The following is a 22426-nucleotide window of genomic DNA, read 5'->3' as shown; positions in this document are numbered from 1 at the left end:
GATCGGATCTGCTGAGTCGAATGTTGAAGGGTTGGGGTTGTGTGTGGTCGGAAATGGGTGGGGGGAGTTGCCCCGTGAGGCGGTCACGTTTGACTTGTTGGAGAAGGTTTTAAGGGAGTTGCATTTCTGTTGTGATGGGAAGGAGGTGGCGTTGTTTCGTCTGTGCATGATCTGGATGTTTTTGATGCGTTTCGGGTGTCGGAGTTGCTGGGGACCCGAGGGGCGCCGGGACGGATGTTTACGGATGTGCGTGTGGATGGGGTTCGGTTGGGCATATGGTTGGGGCAATCTAAGACGGACCAGGTGGGTCGGGGCAAATGGGTATGGCTGTCGGAGAGTGGGTGTGCAGGTGTGTGCCCGGTGCGAGAGTGGCTGGGGTTTTGTGGTCGAGTGCAGAGGTCGGATGGGGAGATTTTTGTGCACGTGTCACGGAAGCGCTTGACGTCATTCCAGTTGCTGGCGGTTTTGCGGTTGGCTTTGCGGAGACTGGGCAGGGATCCGGCTCGGTTTGGCACGCACTCGTTTCGGATTGGGGCAGCCACTGCGGCGGTGGGTTTGGGTTGGTCGTGGGAGGAGATCCGGAGGATTGGTCGATGGCGGTCGCGGTGCTGTGAGCGCTACGTACGCAAGTGAGGGCGTGGGGCGTGCTGCTTGGCCGGCTGCGCAGATTGTTGTTTTCCTTGTTATGCTGGGGTACTAATCTCTTTCTCTTCGTAGGTTGTGTTCGTGGACCAGGGGCTAAGACAGTCACCTGGGTCGTTGGGCATTCTTTTGTGCACTGGGCTTCGAAATACGCTGACAGGCAGGTGTACGGCCGTAGCCTGGGCCTGAGGAGCAGCCAACACGAAGTACAATGGTGGGGTAAGAGCGGAATGCGCTGGGGTGAACTGCTGCCATGGCTGACAAGGAAAGTGTCGCAGCTGGGCTGCCCGGACATGCTTATCATCCACTTGGGGGAAAATGACTTGGTGAAGCAATCGGGGGTGTCACTGTTGCATTTGATGCAGAGGGATCTGTAGGCGATGAAATGCAATCTGGCTGGCGCCTGTATTGTGTGGACTGAATTTGTCCCACAAAGGATCTGGAGGGGTGCACTCTAGCCTGCGGCCGTTGAAAGGGCCAGCAGAAAATTGAACAGAACAATGAGACTTTTCTGTGCGGATCAGGGTATCAAAGTGCTGGCTCATGTCGGGCTTCAGCTGGAACAGCCACTTCTTTTCCGGGACGACGGCGTGCTCCTTTCTCACATGGGAAATGCATTTTACCTGATGGAACTGCGGAATCTGATTAGTTTTTTGTGGATCGAATCGATATGGTGTAAGAGGGACTGAGTTCGAAAGGTGCACGCTTGGTGGGGCAGGTAACCGCCCTCCGGTGGTTCCCTGGGTGGCGGGACCTGGGAGGGGTGGGGAGTCCATGACGGGCAGAATCACCCTTCCGGGGAGGGGGTTACACGTGCAGGATGGGGGGAGTGGTAGACGGGAGTGCGATGGATGGAGATGATGGAGGAGTTGGAAAGTGAAAGGGGGAAGTGAATGATATGCAAAGAGGTCGTGGTGTGAATTGAGAGTGGCTGGTGGAGCACGTGAGTGGATGATGGGTGAAAGGCAGGATGTTGGGGGGATTGTTTAAGTTAATTATGTTATGTTGATTTGTGAATGTCATGCCTGTCCTAATAAATGGCCTTTTACGCTAACTGACGTGTGGAGTGGTTATTGCGCGATGTGGCCCCCGGGGAAAGCAGGTCGGCAGACCAGTCTTTTCCCTGGGGTGTTCGTGCGAGACAGGACAGGCAAGAAGTTAGGTAGGGGGTTTAGGTCAGGGGTGGGAGGGGTTAGGAGGCTATTTAGGGGGACAGGAGGGGAAGGACTTCTTTTTCCTGTCCTCAGTGCCTCAGGGAGAAGTCAGTTTTGCCGCCCACCCACCCTACACAGCTGCAAGGGGGGACGCTGGGCGTTTGGTTAAGTTGCCAAGTGGGGCAACATGCCAGTTTAGGACAGGATGGCACAATAGGGGGTGTTTGCGGGACCTGGGAGGGGTGGGGAGTCCATGACAGGCAGAATCACCCTTCCGGGGAGGGGGTTACAGGTGCAGGATGGGGTAGTGGTAGACAGGAGTGCGATGGATGGAGATGATGGAGGAGTTGGAAAGTGAAAGGGGGAAGTGAATGATATGCAAAGAGGTTGTGGTGTGAATTGGGAGTGGCTGGTGGAGCACGTGAGTGGATGATGGGTGAACGGCAGGATGTTGGGGGGATGGTTTAAGTTAATGATGTTATGTTGATTTGTGAATGTCATGCCTGTCCTAATAAATGGCCTTCTACGCTGACGCGTAGAGTGGTTATTGCGCGAGGAGATCAGATCCTAATATTTTCAAAATAAAAATCTCCTATAGCCATGTACATCAACGAAATACGATACAGACATTACAATAGAATAAAAATCATTGGCAACAGTGGGATTCGAACACAGGCCCCCAAGAGACTAGAGCCTTAATCCTGCGGTTTAGACCACTCAGCTACACTTCCTTCTGTGAGACAAGTCTCTAATGCTAAAATAAAGACTGTAAAAGGGAGGTACTTATGTGCCTGGAATTTGATGATGTTGAAACAGGAAGTGTAAATGTGCATCTTGCAATGGCGTCTGCATTTTTCCTTCTGTAAGAGCACTTCCAAAGGGGTACTATCTCCAGCAACCTTTCATATTGTATCCAAGGTACTTGATTCAGGATGCAAGGGGGCACATGCAATCTGATTTCTTCTGTCGGAGCAGCAGCAATGTGTGGGAGGTGGAGGTGGATGGCACGGGGAATTGAGTGATTTATGCCAAACATGAAGCGCGTCGGCCAGAGCCTCGGTAAAGGAAAAAACCCAGCAACGGAGAGTGAATTAAAATGAAAGAGCAAGAAAATTAATAACACTATGCCCCTCACGCTGCCCTACCGCAGCTACACATCTCTCCTCACCTCTCAAGTGGTCTCCCACCAGTCTTGTGCACTGCTCTTCGCTTCCTCGATTTTCATGGTTTTTAGGCCTATGAAGGTGTCCCGGAAGAGGCACGCCAGGGAACAGAGGACTGTTTGGGAAGAAAGTGCATTCTCTAAGTCTGTGGATGTTACAAGCAGATGTGCTGCCGCAGTGCTGGCTCTGCACAAGCCCTTTTTACAAGTGCGCCGGTGTAGAGGTCTACAGTATAATGAAGGGTGGTCCCAGTTATTGTTGCATCAAATCATGTAAACAAACAACTATACAATTACATGCAAACAAAATCAAGCAGTACATATATCATTGTAACGGTGTTATTTATTCACACTGAACACATATTCCAATTAGAAACACATTTGAAAACATTGTTCAATTGCCCAACTAGAGGGATGGAACAAGGGTTGTTAAGGTGTGGGTGATTTAGGTGAAGGTAGTGAATTTAAGGAATAGTGCGTAATACCATTTTGCTATTCCGTTCTCATCATCATTGAGAGCCAAAAAAGATAAATCAAATAATTCACACAATAGTTTACATAGCCATATATGGCAACAAGACACAACAAATCAAGTACTGTTGATGATACTGGCGTCAAAATAGTGTTGACGTTTCGACCTCTGAATGCGTGTAAGTACTTGTGAGCCTTACTTTCGGGGTCTTCCTCAGGACTGAAGTGAAAGGGGTGGGGCACCTACGGGTAAAATTAAAGAAAGCTAAAGGATTTCTTAATGTTGTCTAGAGGGGTGGTGACAATAAAGATACTCATCTACATAATTACAGCAGCAGGGTAAAGGATGACCTCCTAAGAAAATCATGTGAGGACGGGCGGGGCCAATGGCTCCAGAGGGCTGCGGGCGGGAGAGAGGGAACCACACCTGCAATAGTGAGGTATCTGTCAGAATAACCCTCGTTCATAGTAGGGTTAGACTAGTGTTATGTTAAATATTGCATCTCTTACTCAGTACATGAGTCAAATCACATTAGTCCAGTCCATGGCAGTCGTGCTAATCGATACTGCCATTTATTCCATACTCATGATTCAAATTTACTGTAGTTAACCATAAAACCAAATTGCTCGCACGGGTAAATCTAAAATCATGGAAAATAAAAGGAGGAAAACACAACTACTGCTATACTCAGGACCCTGTCATAATCAAAACACCGCTTGAAAGGTTCACATACCGGCACTTTATACCCCGGCAAATCAAAACATGCGGTGGGACATAAGTATAAAGTTTGATTTCCAAAAGGCCTATTGAGTGTCAGAGTCCGGCGGGTACAGCTGTTCAAAAAAGGGGGGAGAAGAGGGGACCGTTGCACATGACTCACCGCCTAGGCCGGCGAAATTGTGTATTCGGCGGTTGAGAGATTAGAGAACCAGGCAAGGAGAAATAACATTAGGATTATAAATGTGCCTCAGGGGGCCAGGGGCTCAGATATAAAGTCATTTGGGATTTCACAAATTCAAGAAGGAATAATGAAGGGGAAGATGGATACTCTGTTGGGAAGCCTGGGTCTTAAAAAAACGGAGGGTACATAGAGACCTCTGCAGACTAAACCCTAATAGGAGTAAAATCGAGGACGATCCTTGTTAACTTTCATTCATACCTGGTTAAATAAGTGGTTTTCTCAGCAGCTTTGAAAAGTGGGCACATACTGTATAAGGACTGTACTTGTGAGATTAGGTCAGTATATGCTGTGCCACAGAGACGAGACAATGGCATTTCAGGAGGAGGATTCAAGAGCTTCAGGAGTTGGGGGCTAAGGCCCAGCTGAGATTTTCTGCATCCCTTAAAGTACTGCGGAATAAGAAACTACATATTGCCAGAGATAAAGAGAGTGTGGACAGATTGATACAGGAGTTTATATCAACTAAAGTTTAGGCTGATGAAGGGCGATGTCACCTGCTAGTTCAGAAATTAGATTGAGGTGAGAATGGTTAGGGTAACTTAGAAGCTACATTTCCTCTAGGAACAGCTGGGCATGAGGTTGAACGGTGGTAACTTGTTGGGTGATGTTAGATCTGGGGGTCTCTAGTTGGCAATGGTTTTCATCTTTGTCCAAATAGGGACCCTTACTTCTAAGTCAGGACAAGGGGATTACTCTCTTTAATAACCCCTGCTCACCCCCTTGGTAGCTTGGCACGAGCAGACAGGCTTATCTCAGAGGCAGTGTGTTAAGCATTTGTGAATATACACAGTAATACAGTGATAACACTACAGATGGACACAACACAGGTTTTATAAAAATAAGTATTCTTTATATAGACTTAAACACAAGACCACAAACGACAAAAATCCACAATACTGTACTAAAGGTTACTTAAAAGATGATAAAAGTCTCTTAATTCAAGTTGATGGTAAATGCAACAAAGTTCTCAACAAAGTTCTTGGATGCGGCACGCAAAGTAAACAAAAGGCTCGCAAAAGGGGAAATGCATCGGTTCCGTGACCCGGGGGAACGGTTGCGTCCTTCCTCAATGCTTGCGCAGAGTAGGGAACTCGTCATGAGCCTTACCGGTGCGGAGGTGATGCGTAGATTCTCGACCTTTTGCGGTGCGCAAAATGGCGCCGCGATGCGATGCGATGCCGATGCGATGATCCAGTTGCGATGCGAGAAGATGGCGCCCTTGATGCGGCGATGCGATGACGATGCGATGACGCCCCAACAGGCTTGCGACGACTCTGTACTTTGGAGCCGCGACAGGCCCTGCGATGCGCTTCTCCGGCGATGCGACGGCAGACAGCTTCGATGAACACACGCTTCCAGGGAGATGCGACGAACTCTCGCTTCTCCGGCGTTGCGATGATTTCAGCTGCGGCGGCGACACGCTTCTTCTCGATGCGTCGCGCTTCCAGCTCCCAGCGGCACACAAGTGACTGGAGTCAGAATTCCCAGCAAGGAAATTCAAGAGGGAGCTGGAGGTGAAGTCTTTTGGCCCGGAGACTTCAGCAGGAGGCAAGCACAGTTCAAGCCCTTGGGAAATATTCTGTAGATGAAAGTCCTTACAAAGTTCCTTCTCCTTTCCCTTGGCAATGAAGCAACCACTGCAGGCCAACCCAGCAAACAGCACACTGGCAGAGGGGCAGTCTAAACTCCTGCAGCTTCCTTGGTTCTTCTCCATGGCAGAAAGGTTTCTTGTTCCAGAAGTGATCTAAAGTCTGTGGGACTGGGTCCCAATATTTATACCAAAAAATCCTTTGTTCTCTGAAGACAAACTGCCTAGTTTAAACCAGTTCCTGAGCACTGTGTTTACATGACTCTTCTCTTCCTTTCACTGTGCAGGGCTGAAACATCAGACGCCCCACAGGAGGTGGAGCCAGTACAGGGGAGTGAAGATGCAGCTCTGGAGTACTCTGTTGACAAGATTCCCCTTCTCCTTCTTTCACTGTGCAGGGCAGAGACATCAGACAAGCCACAGGGGGTGGAGCCAGCATTGTGGAGGGAAGGCCCAGCCCTATTCAGGACCCAGGTGCACTCCCCCCCTCCCATTTGGAGGTAAATCTCCCTAATCACCACTGGGCTGTCCCAGACTGTCTTTTGGAATTTCCCCAGCCCTGTCACACACAAACCCAGACAAGGAATACACAAGTCAGCAGAGGCGGGCTCAAATGGTTAGGCAAGCAAATACCTACTTTCTAAAAGTGATATTTGCAAACACAGAATATTAAAATAAACTTTACTAAAAGATGTATTTTATTATTCTGAGTTCAGGCTTACTAAACTCGAATTTCTACCATGTTCCCTGAGTTAGTTAGGATTGTAGGGATGTAACAATCTTCACTGCCCATTCTAATCTATGAGAACAGGTAGCCTTCAATAGTGAAAAACGAAAATGGCTGTAATTCACTACTAGAACATGCTACACACATCAGAGCATGTCCTACCTTATACTTACAATGCACTCTGCCCATGGGCCTACCATAGGAGTGTCTAATATGAATCAAAGGGAAGGTTTAGGGACTGGCAAGTGGGTGCACTTGGCCAAGTCGACATGGTAGTCACAGACTACACACAGGCCTTGCAATGGCAGGCCTGAGACACACTTTACAAGCTGCTTCTGTGGGTGGCACAACCAGTGCTGCAAGCCCACCAGCAGCATTTTCTCTACAAGCCCTGGGCACACCTGGCGCACTGTACTAGGGGCTGACAGTAGATCAAATAAGCCAATCATGGAATCCAATCAGTATATCAATTTAACATAGGGAGCACTTTCACTGTGGCACTGATTAGCAGTGGCACAGGGCCCAAAACATACAACCAGCAACAATATGTCAAAACAGAGGAGGAAATCCGTCAAAAATGAAAGGGAGACTCACGCCAATGATGTCAGGTCTAACAGGTGACATGTTTGAAGAGCCACTGTTAATTTTATTACTTGAGGAGCTCCAATGTTTTTATGTGGGTAGCAAGGCGTTGGTCAGCCAATGGAAGTAGCTTCAGGCTCAATGTCTGGGACTGTCCACCAGCGTTGTAGGCTAAGCAAAACCAAACTAATCAAAGGGGGGCAGGGTTCCCAAAGGTGGATGATACACAGATGGGGAGCAGTGGCAAACATGGAAAAGGAAAGTCTTTATAATGCTGATGGTCTTATTTTGCCTAGCCTGCTATTGAAAGTAATGAAGGGGTTTGGCTTCGAAAATGTTTTGTTTGGCTGTCAGGTTGTGGAAGGAAATGATGTAGGTTAATTTAATCCCATGGAATGTGAATGGGCTGAGGACCCAAAGGAGGCAAATATGTATTCTGCAATATATGACAAGTTGTGGGGCGCAGGTCATTATCCTCCAAGAAACCCATCTGGGGGAGCCAGACAGCAAAAGAGTAGTCAAGGCACAGGCATGTGTTCAGCAAGTAGTCTGTACAACACAAGTAGCTCAAAATAAGGGGGTTGCTATTGTGATTTGAAGAAACACAATCATAAAGGTGCTTGATAGTGAGGTAGATATAGATGGTAGATGGGTTATCAGCTCACTCCAGATGGAGGAGGGGAATACAATAACCTGTTGAGGCTACTACAGTTCCAATGTTAACAATACAGGTCAGCTTAGGAGGCTGTTTAAGAAGAAACTAAAGAGGAAAGATCCAATTATGCGGGGAGGTGATTTTAATACTCTTTTGAACATCAGACTGCTCAACTAGACGTCGATGTAGTAATGCCAACAAAATGGTGTCTGATCTTTAAAAGTAATATGGAAAATCTTGGCATAGTGGATATTTGGAGAAAGAGAGGGTCAGAAGAGGATGTTCTCTTTACCGTAAAAAATACGGTAAAAGCTCCCATTTCAACATCTCAGTAGTGAATAAGGTTATAGCTACCAAAGTTAAAAAAGCCAAGTATAGTCCCTAATTTTTGTCTGATAGTGCATTAGTGAAATTGGAATTTAGATTGGGGAGAAATGGTTAGGGAACAGAGATGGGCAATGGAAAGGAGGTTTTTGGGTGACCCCTCTTCTGTACAGCGCCTGAAAGAAAGTATGTTCATTTTGATGAATACTAACCTGGAGAGTGCGTCAATAAATAATGTATGGGATGTACACAAGGCATTTATGTTCGGGTTATTGCGAGTTGGTCTACCGGTTTTCTTAAAACTGAAAGGGAAGAGGAGCGTTGGTTGTCATGACGGTTGGAAAAGCTGGAGGCTAAAAAAAAATAGGTGGGTTCAGTAGTCGACCAGTCGAAGTGTACAGCTGAATTGGAAGAGTGTAAAGAATGCTATAAATTGTTAATGGAGAGGAAGGTGCAGGAGAGATGGGAAGATAAAAACCTCTATAATTTCTAATATGGTGATAAGGGTGGGAAGATCGAAACCTGGAAAATTAGGACACATCATGCTAGAAATAATATAGTCAGTATACAGGTTCCATTAGAGGCTGGACCCAAAGAAGACACCAAGGGGATTGCCAATGCTTTTCACAGCTTTTATCAGAACCTTTATAGGGATCAGGTGGAGGTAGATGGGGGAAGGTAAAGGATGCTTTGCTTGATGGAGTGCAGTTGGCCATGTTGGATCCACAGGAAGGTAGTGTGTTGGCACTAAATATCATGGAGAAGGAGGTCAGAGCAGCAATAGCTAGGGTCAAGAGAACTAAATCCTCTGGTCTTGGTGGTTTAACCTGGGAGCATTACATGGTCATGATGGAAGAGCTGTTTAGTGTGAGATGTTGTCACTTGAGATATGAAGAGTGTGATTAGGATTGACGATTTTTATTTTGTACAGGTAAAGGTGTTGATTATTTATACATGGGTTCTTATTTTCTTCTCTTCCTCCTCCGTATTTAGGTTATATGGAGTTCCTGGTCCACGACACCCTCGACAAAAAGGAGAGTTCAGGTAAGTTGACCATCAAGGTGGTCATATGGTTTTTACCATTTAGAAAGTTTGATTAGTAGGTGCTATCCGTCTCCCTGGACTGATGACTTAGAGTGTGAGGTTAGTGACGAAATACTAAAGGTGCCAGTATCAACACAAGGTTATCTTGCCTATCCGGGAGGGACTTATACAAAAAATGTCTCAAAGTAAATAATTTATAACTGAAGTTTCATGGAAGTATCCTATCTACAGAGAACTTCCTTGCGGTCTGGGGGTCTTTTAGGTATTACCCAAGTGACTCCATTCCATCACAAAATAAACTGGGGAAGCCTCTTAAAGGTTGAGGACTTGCCCAAATTGTAGCCTGTTTTCTTGCACGGTTTTTCATACAACCCAGTTTAGGAAAGCTCTTTTGCCTTTAATGAATCTCCCTGTAGGTGTGCGCCTCTTAAGGCAGATTTCCCCATTATTCTAGGCCCCGCTACAACGGCTCCTCCCTCCCACTTACCTGGGAGCGTGGCTGGGAGATGCATCCTTCAGGTGGCTCTCTGGGCAGTTACTGCTCTCCGTTATCCCGCTGCTTGCGGGTTCCACTTTTTCTGTATGGCTCCTGCTTTCACCTATGTCTCTTCACTCATCTCAGCTCTGTAGAGATCTTCCTCTCCCATGTTCTCTGTTTCCTGGCAGTGTTCTGATTCCAACAAAGGCTCCTCCCCTCTCCAGACCTCGAGCACGTCACTTACTTGGATCTATTTTGTCCCAGAGTACTGCGCCTGGCCTGGTCTTCTTTCTATGTCTACTTCTGGGTTGTACACCTGGAATGAAAAAAATTGACTTTTGTTTGTTTATGCCACCTCGAAACTGGGAAAACAGTCCGGTAAGTCTTCCGCCTCCTGATAGATTTCCAATGGCATATTGAATATGCAACAGGACCCACCACCATTATGGGCCGAAGCCACGATAATGATTCTGAAACTAAATAAACCCCCTACCAGCGGCGAGTCACATCATCAAAACCATTATTAAATGTGTGCTATAAAGTCAATGCTTCAATATTGGCTAAGAGGCTGGCTGGGATATTGGGGAAATTGGCGGCCAGGGCGACTGATGCTGGATGCTGGGGATCACGGTTTGATCCCCGGCTCCGGCGGCAGGGGTCTGCCCAGCACCATGCGACTCTGTGCAATTGCTTGCTTAATCTTCCCAACTGCCCCCAGCGCTGAGACACCCCATCGGGGTGATTTGTGCGCTATAGAAGTATTGGATTTACATTGGGGAAATTGGTTGCTGATGACCAGAAGAGTTTGCATGTGGTAGACAACTGAGCCACGTTTAGACATGGCCCTTCTTGGTTTTTGCTGATTCTCTTTTTATGGCCTTAGGACTCTGGCCACATTCCCACTGTAAATAACTGTGAAAGCAAGCAGGTCCTTCCTTCTCATGCTAGGAAGTGCTGCTTACCTGATTGGTTTAGGTGCTGTGCATGCGAGTACCCTGTAAAGAGGTATAGCACATACCTAGCGCAGGTACTGCACTGGCTACTACCAGGCTGCAGCACTGATTGTGCCACCCACAAGAATTGCCTTTCAAACATTTCTCACTCCTGTATTGCAGGACTGTGTGTGTGTGCAGTTGCATTTCTAAATCAATATCCAATGCTGAGTGGGCCTTTCACTACCACTAGGACCCCACTAGGGTAAGGCCCTGAGGGGTGGTACAAGTGGTAGGGGAAAGGCAGGCAGGTACACGTGTGTTCCTGCCCAGGTAGTGAATAATCCCCAGGTGTGTTTCCCTACCCAGAAGGTCTACTCCTTCCATGGGTAAACATGGGGGAATTGCTGAGTGAATTTTAATCTACAGTTTCAGCTTATAGCAGAGAGTTGCATTACAGTGTTTTCAAACATGTCTCAAGACTGCAATTGCAGGCCTGAATTTGCGCATTTGCACTTACGCTCTGGTTGGCCTTTCTAAATTATTGGCCAATGCTGAGGTGCCTTTCACTAATGCTTAAGTACCTCAAGGGTGAGCCTTGTTGGTGGAGGGGGGTGGAAAAAGTGATAGGTGAAAGGCAGGGCAGGTACACATGTGTTCCCTGCCCAGGTAGTGAAGCACCACCATGTTAGGCTTGGATTACTTTAAGCTGCAGTACATTGGAGCAACCTCATGTACTTTACTATCATTGGATTCACAATGAGAAATACTCCCTTGTGGTAAAGGTAGATTTCTCATTAATAGCTCAGAAATGCCACCTCTAGAAAGTGGGCATTTTTCTGCGCTAAATTCTTTTCTGTGCCTTTTAGTTTGACTCAGTCCACACTGGAGGCTGGGGGAGCACATTTGTGCATTCCCCAGAGAAAGCCATAAACATTGGGCATTCAACTGGAATGATAGACCTCTGCCATTGGAGGACTTGGCTGGATAGATTGAATGGAGAGGTTTTTTGACACGTGGCCTCTGAGAAGCCAAATCATGGCCCCACTAAAGATTAAGATCTGCATTCCAAGGCCTCATGGCATACAGGACTGAAATTTAGGGGAGACGTGTGGTTCAAGGGGGAACCTTCTGACACACCCCCAACTTCAAAGGCACAATACTGTACAACTACTGGTGCCATACTTCATAAGGGCAGAGAAACACTTGTTAGGACATGGGACTAGACATCCTGGAACTGTGTGGTGCAATCTACTAAAGGAACCTTGTGCACAAGGATGAGACTGCCATTGGAACGGACCGTGCACCCTTCCTGAATAGTGACTAGCCTGGGCTACCTACCTGCTGCTGTGTTGTGCCCTGAAGTATGCTCTCCAAGGCCTTGTTGGCTTGCCCTGTGTTCTTTATGGAAGTCTTAGGGACATCAAAGAACTCCCGTGAGGGACCTACAACATCTACACGTGTCACCTGGAGAGCGGTGCCCTCTCAAGCACCTACTTTGTCTCCTGGATCCTGACTACAGCGTTGTGTGAGTATGGAACTAAGTATTGTGCCTGGAGACTGGATTGCCTTATGCGGAGGCCCCAAACCATGCCCACATCCAAGAAGTGTGGCCCCTGTATCATGGGGCCTCAGTACGGACAGGCATTTACTTGGTGGTGGGCAGATTCACAGGGTGAAGGACTCGGCATGCCCTCTTCGTCGTCCATTCCGCATCTCTCTCCTGGGGTGACTATGGATTTAACCCAGATCTCTTGACTGGGGGTGAATGTTTGATTCATTCAGCATTCCTTCCATCATTTATTGCCATAGCACTTTTAACACTAAGTGGGATGGGTATGGCCAGACATGGGTCCCTTGCTCGCTGTGCCACTGGGTTTCAACTAGCCTGGCTGATATGGGGTGTTACCCTAAACCGGTTCCAGGATGCTTGTTTACGGTCCAGGGAGGACCCACCTTGGCAGTTTGGGCTGGACTGTTCCCATGAAGAGCAGGGTCAAGACTGATTTGCATATGGCTGGGTCAAAATTGAGATGGCATAGTAAGCAAAAGAATGATAGTATTAAGCCATATCTCTTAACTGGCGGTGAATATTTGATTCATTCAGCATTCTGTCTTTCATTTCTTGCCACAGCATGCATCACTCCTACAACACGCTGACTGCATGCTTATTGTGTGCGGTGTCCGATTCACACGACCCTCAGAGGTGAGGGCTCATCTGTAGTAGTGCCTTATTCTATCTCGTGCGGGACTACTGAACTTGCGACTGTGTGTGCGTGTGTGTGGGACCAGATTGTCTGGGGCGACTCAGATCATCACGCACCAGATGTTGTGCCTCATTTCCAGGGAGGAACAGCGAACCCAACTTTTGGTTCATTGTGACCTGATTGTCTGGTGCAATTCAGATCAATACACACCAGACGCTGTGTATAACTTCCTGTGGAGTGCAGGGACCACTGCACCCCCCCATACTGAGTGTTCCATCTTGCCCTCAGCACGGTGAATCAACTCCCCTCTCCTCACTTAGCCGGACAACTTTGTATTGCCAGGTAGTATCACCTGGATCGGGCCTGGGTGATGGCAGTAAGTGACTGAGCTAAGGAACTCCTTTGAAAGTGATCGGAAGTGGATCAAAATAACTGGACTGGTGCCAGAAGGCGAATTGGGGAACTCTTGATTGAACTGGGACAGCTCTATCCCATTTCTGTTCTGTTAAAAATGGGTGTGAACTTGCCAAATTGGTGGCCAACCCCCATTTGTTGACTGCTGCCTGCTTACCCTGACAGTTACTCCAGCCTTCTCCCCTAGGCCCCTTACTAAGTGTGATTGCTGCCTTAAAAAGGTATAGTAAGGGGTGTGGGTTTTTTACTCTAACTTTGGGCAGAGTTGTGGGGGGGCTGAGAGGTGTGGGAGGGATTTTGCAACAAGGTTCCCATTCATATTATCAACAGACCTGCCGGATATCATTTGCTCCGCGTTACAGTGTTGAGTGCATGTGTGTGAGTGTTCATCATACAGACTTGCCAATATCCTTTGCACCTCACTACAGTGTTGTGTGGGAGAGTGTGTGGCATGATAACAGCCTGCTAATAGTTGTACCGCACAGCTGTGATGTTTTTCTTGTTTGTGTCATTACCTAGCCCTGACCGGAGTGGTAGGTTTTACCTAGCTTGAGCACCGCCTCAGGCAACCAGAAAGTACCAGTTCCAACTGCCATTTAGTCTACCAGGTTTCTGGCGCTATTGACCTGCCCAGAACCTATCAATTTCCATTAGCACTGATTACTTGGGATGCAGCCAAAGCTTTCAACCAGCTGAATTGGGTATATCTGTGGGCCTATTTAAAGAAATATGGGCTCCTGACATCGTGATTGGAGCAATTAACGCCCTGTATGTATGAGACGCCCTGTGCCAGGTTATTGCTCAAAAATATCTTTATGGGACATCTATATCACAAGCAATGTGGAAGAATTTCTTAAGAGAAACCTATACCTGCAGCTGGACTGCCTACAGGTTGACGTTGGCAGTTCTATTTAGGATGATGATCCTCCTGCAATTGCTTTTGTTGTACAGAACAACTCATATAAAAGTCCCCCTGACATTTTTAAAGAAAGTTGATAGCGAATTGCGACAACTCCTGTGGGATGGGGCAGTTCAAGAATCTCACTCTGTAAGCTGTTAAGATGGAGCGTACGTGGGGGGACAGTCAGTGCCACATATATGCAAGTATTACTGGGCAGCACAATTGATAGTTGTTTGAACTGGGGGTCTCTAGTTGGCAGAGATAGGTACCACTGTCCAAATAGGGACCCTTGCTTCTAGTCAGGGTAAGGAGGAAACACTCTTTAGACAACCTCTGCTCACCCCCTTGGTAGCTTGGCACAAGCAGTCACGCTTATCCAAAAGCAATGTGTAAAGTATTTGTACCAACACTCTCAGTAACACAATGAAAACACCACAAACTGACTCCACAACAGTTTAGAAAAATAAAGGTATTTAATCTAAACTACACAAGACCAAAACGACAAAAATCCAACATACACAGTTCAAGAATATGGTTGCAAAAGAGTTCTTAAGGTTGCGATAAAATAATCCACAGTTGCGTGAAAAGTTCACAGTTCCATCACGTTTGGCCAACAGTACCTTTTAAATGCGACAAAGTTCCAAAGCAGAAGCTGGTGCGGTGGAAAACAAGCGATGCATTGGTCCTGAGACCCTGGGGAGGCGATGCGACAACTCCGCTGCAGCAGCGGGTGTGTTGCGATGAATCCGGTCTGTATGGGGAGGAAGGCGGACTTGTATGGATTCCGGTGTGTAGGTTCCGTATGCGACGATGCGCGGACCAGCGGTGATCTCTCTCTCGCAGCTCCTCGATGCGATGGCTTCTGCGATGACACTCATAGCGAAGTGATGTGGTCCGCAAGCAAGCGGTGTGGCGATCTCACCCAACGATGACAGGCTCTGCGACGACACTCGCAGCGATGGTAATCTTGCCGCACCGGTCTGGTGCATCCCGCAAACGAAGGATGCGACAGCTCTGGCAGCGGCAACAGGCGCTGCGACGATCTCGGCCTTCGTAGCAGCGGGAATTTCCTCGCACTGTCGGGGATGCGCTCCGCAAGCGAGCGATGCGGCAAAACTTGTAGAAAGTCTTTAAAAGCTTGGTTTCCAGCTCCCCAACACAGCTACAACTTCCAGAAGCACCACACATGGGCCACACACTCCAGGAAGGACAGAACTCTCTCAGTAGAGTTCAGGGAAGCTGGGGGTGAAGTCCTTTTGTTCCTGGGACTTCAAAAACGGGGAGCCAGCTCTTCTCAGGTCCTTGGAGATTCCTTCAAGCAAGGGGACACAGCACAAAGCAAAGTCCTTCCCCTCTCCTTGGCAACAAAGCAACAGCAGGTCAGTCGAGCAGAGCAACAGCAGGACAGTCTTCCTTCTTCAGTTTCAGCTTTCTCCTTGGCAGAGGTTCCTTCTTGATTCCAGGATGTTAGAAACGGGACCCCCGGCCGGCCAAGGCTCACGCCAAAGTCAGTCAGGGATCACCATTTCTAAGTCAGGGCAAGGGAGTTACACACCAAGATAACCCCTGCTCACCCTCTAGGTAACGTGACGCGAGCAGCAAGGCTAATCTCGGAGGCGATGAGTAAAGCGTTTGCGCGTGCACCCAGCAACAACACCCAAGGCCCACCACAAAGGAAACTCCACACAAGGTTATATCAAAAATAGCCTTTGTATTATAATAAAAACACAGTAGATAACACCACACACTTTACAATGTGCCAACAGGCACGGGCAGAATTTACAAGGGATTATGTACAGGACAGGGCCACTTGGACCACTGTCAGGGGTATGCACTTTTTAGAAATAATATTTGTAGGTATAACACTTAGCACATAGACATATAATGACTAGCACACAAATAATATATGAGGCACACAACCAGTAACTACTGGTAACGGGTAAATACCTTCTAAGCAACCCTAAACACTGTAGGAAAATCACGCAGGGAGCTAGGACCTTATTCTCAGGACCTATGGAAGGAAAACACCATCACCTAAGCATGTCACATTTAGCAAAGGGAAGGAAACCTAAAACATTCACCTAAGCAAGTCACATTTAGCAAAGGTAATAAACCATAATCACTCCTCTATGCAGGTCACTTTTAGCAAAGGGGATTAAACATAAACATATTGCACATGAGGCATTTAAAATACATTCACCTAAGCAGGTCACTTTTAGCAAAGGGAAGGAAGCATAAGTCAATCACCTAAGCAGGTCACATTTAGCAAAGGGATCACATAAGCAAGTAAATCATAAATTGCGATGGGTGCACATGGCACATCAATCACAATGCGCCAGAATTACGTGGCACAACACAAGAGCTGTCCCTCAGGCCAACTGGCCTCGCAAGGGCTCAAATCCCCTGAGTCCAATTGTCAGGGAAGGCTGCGCAGGCAGCCAGGAACACAAGCCTAAACGTAGCAACTGTCCACTAAGTGCTGGACAATTGTAACTCAATGATGGCCAACGTTGGAGCCTCGCTGGGCTCTGCAAAGTAAAAAGAATGGCACTAAAGAGCTTCAGCGCTCTAAAATAATGAAATGCCCCCAGAGCCTCTCTCAGGGCTCAAAGAACAACTGGGGCCCAAGAGCCTCGCAGGCTCGTGAATCCACTGTGGGGGTGGAGCCTCTCAGGGCTCGAAGAACAAAGACCTGGCCCCTCGAGTCTCTCGGGACTCGTAAAACAAATATGGCCGGGAGCCTCTCGGGGCTCGACAAACAACTGCGGGGTCCTGGAGCCTCGTGGGCTCTAAACTATAACTGAGGGCGTCGTTGGAGTCCCTCTCGGGGAACTCTGAGACAAATGCAAATGCCCCCAAGAGCCTCAACCAGCTCTACACAAAGAAATGCTGCCTGTCAACGTAGGAGCCCCACTCGGGGGCTCGGGAACAAAGATATAGCCCCACTCATTGGACAACTCTGGCTCGATATGCAGCAATGGCCCTGGTCCCGGAGAACTGGAGCAGCACTCACCGGTACTCCTGGGGTGGATGCGTCTCCTCGCGCTGCTTCTCCCCGGGGTTCTCCTCTGGTCTCGCTGCGGCGCCGAGGGCGGGACTTCCGGTTGGCCTTCTGGGGGCAGCGCTGCAATTGGCCGGTTGGCCTAACACTTCCGGGTCGCCGCGGGCAGCACGGCAGCTCGTTTCAGGCAGGCAGGCGGGGTCTCACTATCCGAGGAGTGGGCTCCCTCGTGATAAATGAAAATATAAGAACGGGGCAATGCCGGGTGGGCACCGGCTTTAAAGAATAGCAATAAATCGAGGTGGACACTCGTAAAATAACGAGCGCAGCAAATTCGGCAAATGCCGCATGGGCACCGGCTGGGCAACCAGAGCGCTCCCAAGTGCTCTAAAGGCAAAGTCAAGCGCTCCCAGCGCTAGGAATCCAAAATGAAGCGCTTTCAAGCGCTAAAGGCAATAAAAACGCTCCCAAGCGCTTAGAGGCAAAAGCAAAAGCTCCAGCAAGGTCTGGAGGCAGGCAGGGGGCAAGGCTGGGCCCAGAGCCAGCTCACTGGGTCTCCAGGCAGGGAGACAATCCAAGTGGCGGTCCTCCTGGCCCCAGCAACAGTAGCAGCCCCCTCAGCTAGTATCCAAAAAGCAGAACAAATTGTAAGGGGACACAGCCCCTTCTTATACCACTAAATCCTTTGTCTCAGGGTGCAGGGTGGGGGGAAACCAGTTGCAGCTGGTTTTGGAGCACCCTTGATGGCCCAACCACCCCTTTTATTCACTGGGGAGGCTAGGGTCGTTAGACTCACCACAGGGGCCGGAGCCAGCATTGTGTGGGGAAAGCCCAGCCCCACCAGGAACCAGGTGCAACCCTCCCACACATCACTCATGCTGATCTCTCCACTCACTCCTGGGCAGACCCATCCAGACTTCCTGGAGCCAGGCTTGCCAGCCAGCTCCAGCCAATCACGCTCCAGCACCCTCACTGCACACACACACATCAATGTCTAGAAGTGGCACTTCCCCACTAGACACATACAAGCCGCACATACCATTGCGCAGCATTCACTCACACGAGTTCGCACATACCAAACTCGAGCCTGCACTCCCCACACATCAGGAACTAACATGGACACACACATTCCCCATGCATTCCTATGGGAGGGCAGGCCAGCCTTACTACACGCACGCACTTTACCCTGGGACACAGGGAAAAAGTGCGCAGAGACCCAAAAATCACTAACACAGATCATATACTAAAAGCAAAAAGATTAGGGGTGAACCTGCCAGAAGGGCCAAGTCCAACACAGGATTATCTAATTTTCTGTTGTCCGGGGTCCTGTACTTATACCCCTAAATGTCTTTGTTCTCTTTGTGCAAGTGGGCCCTGAGCCCGGTCTGAACCAGTTCTGGGTGTTCCTTGAGCACTTTGTTTTCCTGGCTTCTCCTTTCCTTTCAGACTGAGGGACAGGGTTGTCAGCCGCCCAGCAAGAGGTGGAGCCAGGATTGTGGAAGGCAGGCACAGCCCTATTCAGGCCCAGGTGCTATCTCCTCCCACCACTCAAGTTGCAAATGCAGTCATTCAGCTCAGGGCTGACCCAGCCAGCCTCCTGGGGGCTCCCCAGCCCCTGTCACTCTCAAACCAGACAGTCAATTCACAAACAGGCCAAGGCACACAGAAGGGTCAGACAAGAGAACAGCTACTTTCTAAAAGGGCTGTTCTCAAACACAGGATTTAAAAAACACCTTTCCTAAAAGATGTGTTATTAAATTCTGAGTTCAGGGATACCAGACTTTTATGTCCTATCTTGGTCCTATGGGAAGATATGCTGGTAGCCACTGTAGCCAGCATTCCCCATAATAGCCTATGGGCAAGATAGCCTTACAATAGTGAAAAACTTAAATGGCTGTAATTCACTACCAGAGCATGTCACCTGCACCAATACATGCTCTACCTTTCACATACACTGCACCCTGCCCAAGGGGGTACCTTGGGCCTTCCATAGGGGTGATCAAGGTGCACAGAAAGGGAAGGGTTAGGCCTGGTCAGTGGGGACACTGACCAGGAGGACATGGCAGTTCACAGACTGCACACAGGCACTGCGGTGGCAGGCCTGAGACACCATTTTAGGGCTACTCATGTGGGTGGCACAATCAGTGCTGCAGGCCCACTTGTAGCATTTGTATCACCAGCCCTGGCACACAGTGCACTTTACTAGGGACTTCTTGGTGATACAAATATGCCAATCATGGATAACCAATTACAATAACAATTTATACAGGGAGCATATGCAGCGTCCTATTGCCAACAGCCACAGGTCAGGAAAAAGAAGGGAGGAAGAAGCAAAAAGTTTGGGGATAACCCTGCAAGAAGGGCCAGTTGCAACAATAGTGATAAATGTATGGATGTTCACAGATAGTACTGAGCCAGCATACCGTGTATATAGGGAGGTCCTGGGGATGCAGGGCTGTTCATCACTGCTTTACCAAAGGGGACATGAAGCCACCCTGCCATTGTACACCCAGACAGTGGTGAGGGCATGGCAGGCAACAAGCCACTAGGTTCCTGGGGTGGGATGACAGATTAATGGACAAGTACCCATTGTGGGACAGTGACCTCCCACAAAAAGTTGGGGGCCTGCATGTTTTCTCCAAATGGGAGCTGATTGAACACATAGGCGAGGTGTGGAGAGGTCAACTATTAGTTACATTCGAGGTTCTACAGCAAGAATATGAGACGGCTTAGTCAGAACACTTTAAATATTTACAAAAATAGTCACACTTTGTGACACCACATACTGGAGGGGGAGCAGTTGCCAGAGTCGGATTCTTTGGAGGATCAGCTCCTCTCGAACCACATGATAGAAAATGCAGTATCATTGACTTACAAGAAACTGATGAACAATTCACCCGACCCTCTGCAGAAGGTGTGGGAAGCACGGGAGGGTGACATTGGACTTGTAGAGGAGAAGATGGATTGGGCTGAGGCGCGTGGTTCTGAAAATTCTGGATTCGTGTAATCGTTCTGGACTCGAGAATTAAAACTTCGTGGAAACATGACGAATTTGGTATCAAAAGACCGAGAATGACGAGCACATCATGTACATATATTTTCAGCATATTCGAGTGACGATTTCACTTTAAGAACAGCACAGCACAGTTAAAAACCTTTAGGGTGCTACTTGGGACTCCAGAGGTTGCAGATGTGGTGCAGCTGTTTTCTGACAATGATGATAAGCCTAAATAGTCTTAATGGCTTCTTAAATAAGTTTGGTGCCCCAAAATTCTTTACAAAGGTAAGGCTGAAAGTTTTAAATAGTTGAGCAAGGTCCTGGTTCAGATACAGAATAAATAGGCAATTGCATACTATTCTGGCCAGGCACCAATATGGGAATCGCCAGGCATGCCTCATTGTCTAAATGATACTTTGAGTGCTCCATTTAGAGCAACTGTGTATTCTGGAATGACTTGATTGATAAGGATGGCTTAAATTCATGGAGTGATCTTAGGGGCGGAACAAGATGCTGATCAAGGTGCAGGCTATCTTGGTTCAGGTATATGCAGCTTGTTTCATGGTATAGTTTGTTAAGGCAGGATGGGACCTTTATAGACCCAGGTTAGGAAAGGGATCTGCATAGTAGCAGGATACTAAGGAAAGAAGTGTTACGAGCTGCTATGCAAGGCAGAGGATAATGGAGGTACCACTGCCTGGATGAAATGGGCCAACAACTTGCCAAATGAGGACTTGGGATGATTATGGCAGGCATCTTTCGAGCTTTTATATGTTACTGTCACCCCACCCTTGCTCAATGGGAAACATCTTTTTATATTACACAGGGGTTATTGGACACCCAAGTATGTGGCAAGATGGGCTGTAACCTGGAAGCATGCATTTCAGAAGTGTGGCCTTTTAAATGAGGACGATCTGTATGTATGTACTTTGCCCAGCTATGAAGGTTTTCTGGGAGCATGCGAGTAAAGTAACCATCATAGCATTGGGAATTGAGATTAAGGTAAGCTCCTCCAATATACTTTATGGTGTTGAGAGTGCTGCAGAAAGAGGGCAAAATCTGAAGAAACTGGTCTTCTATTCGATGGTTTTGGCGAGACATATAATATATGGAAAATGGACTGTAAATAAATGTTGAACACACCTTTAGAAAGTTGCCATTTTTACATCCTGACATTTGATGTCTACAGTCTGTATTCTGGTTTACATTATTAGGGGGAAACGGCCACTACAACGTGGCCGTTTCCACGCATAATTTAACCACACATGCATTACAACGCATGCGTGGTTACCATAAATAGTCTTTACCACGCATACCTTTACTACGAGATATGTAGTAAAGGCATATGTGTTAAAGGCTAAAAATAAAAATGGGGGCTGGGGGGTCTCCCCCCCTAAAAACGGTGCACAAAGGAAAAAGGGGGCTTGGGGGCAGTCCCCCCCCCCAAAAAAGACACTTCTGCTTCCTCTTTACAACGTGCAACGTCAACACGGAAGAAAATGGAGAAGTGACGCGTGGAGAAGTAAGGTGAATTTTAGATTTAGAAAAAACAAAGGAGTCCGATTTTAAGGTTAAGGGCAGGGGAGGGGTATTTGTAAGAAATGTTTAGGGGTGGGGGAATAACCTTTAACAAGAGTATGCCATTACCATGCATGAATTTACAATGAAAATCATTGTAAAAGTATGCATGGTAAAGGAATATTCGTGGTAAAGGTTATGCGTGGGAATATCATTCGCGTTGTAACGCATGCGTGGTAAAGGCATTTGTTGCAACGGAATGCGTAGAAACATCATACAACCATTATTAGGTGTAGTTGGCAGTTGGCTTTTGTATATTCCTCCCAGAGAGTGTCACAAAGCAGGACTGGGTGTTGGTAGGATGAGACATGTTGACACGATGAATGGGGGCTGAGCTGTCACCTACCAAACTTATATTTCAAATGAGCGGTCTCATCCCACTCACAGAGAACTTCATAATAGCCTAGTGTAACCCCAGTCATCCCTGGGAGCAGGGCAGAGAGAAAGGAAATTCTAGAGCCATCGAGGGGGAGATAGAAGTTTCTTCAACTTAAAAGCTTTATAAATATTGGACCCGGAGGCCCTCTCTTCAGTACACATCTGGAGCTGTGGATGCTACAGAAGGACTGCTCTGCTGCCAGAGGACTGCCCTGCTCTCTATGAAGG

At 47.8% G+C, this 22426-nt stretch overlaps 1 long non-coding RNA gene across 1 annotated transcript in view; it reads left to right on the top strand.

Annotated features, from left to right (window-relative positions):
* Positions 1–21238, top strand: part of LOC144791262 (uncharacterized) — a 91453-nt gene extending 70215 nt beyond the window's left edge. The window contains exons 3-4 of the long non-coding RNA XR_013602342.1: positions 9261–9311; positions 21069–21238. This is a non-coding gene — a long non-coding RNA (uncharacterized LOC144791262). The remainder of the gene's footprint in view (positions 1–9260; positions 9312–21068) is intronic.
* The last annotated feature ends 1188 nt before the right edge of the window (positions 21239–22426 follow it).

The sequence above is a fragment of the Lissotriton helveticus genome, chromosome 11 (genome assembly GCF_964261635.1).
Source record: "Lissotriton helveticus chromosome 11, aLisHel1.1, whole genome shotgun sequence".
NCBI lineage: Eukaryota > Metazoa > Chordata > Amphibia > Caudata > Salamandridae > Lissotriton > Lissotriton helveticus.
Note: the sequence above shows the minus strand (reverse complement) of the source record. Positions and strands in the feature narration are given on the sequence as shown.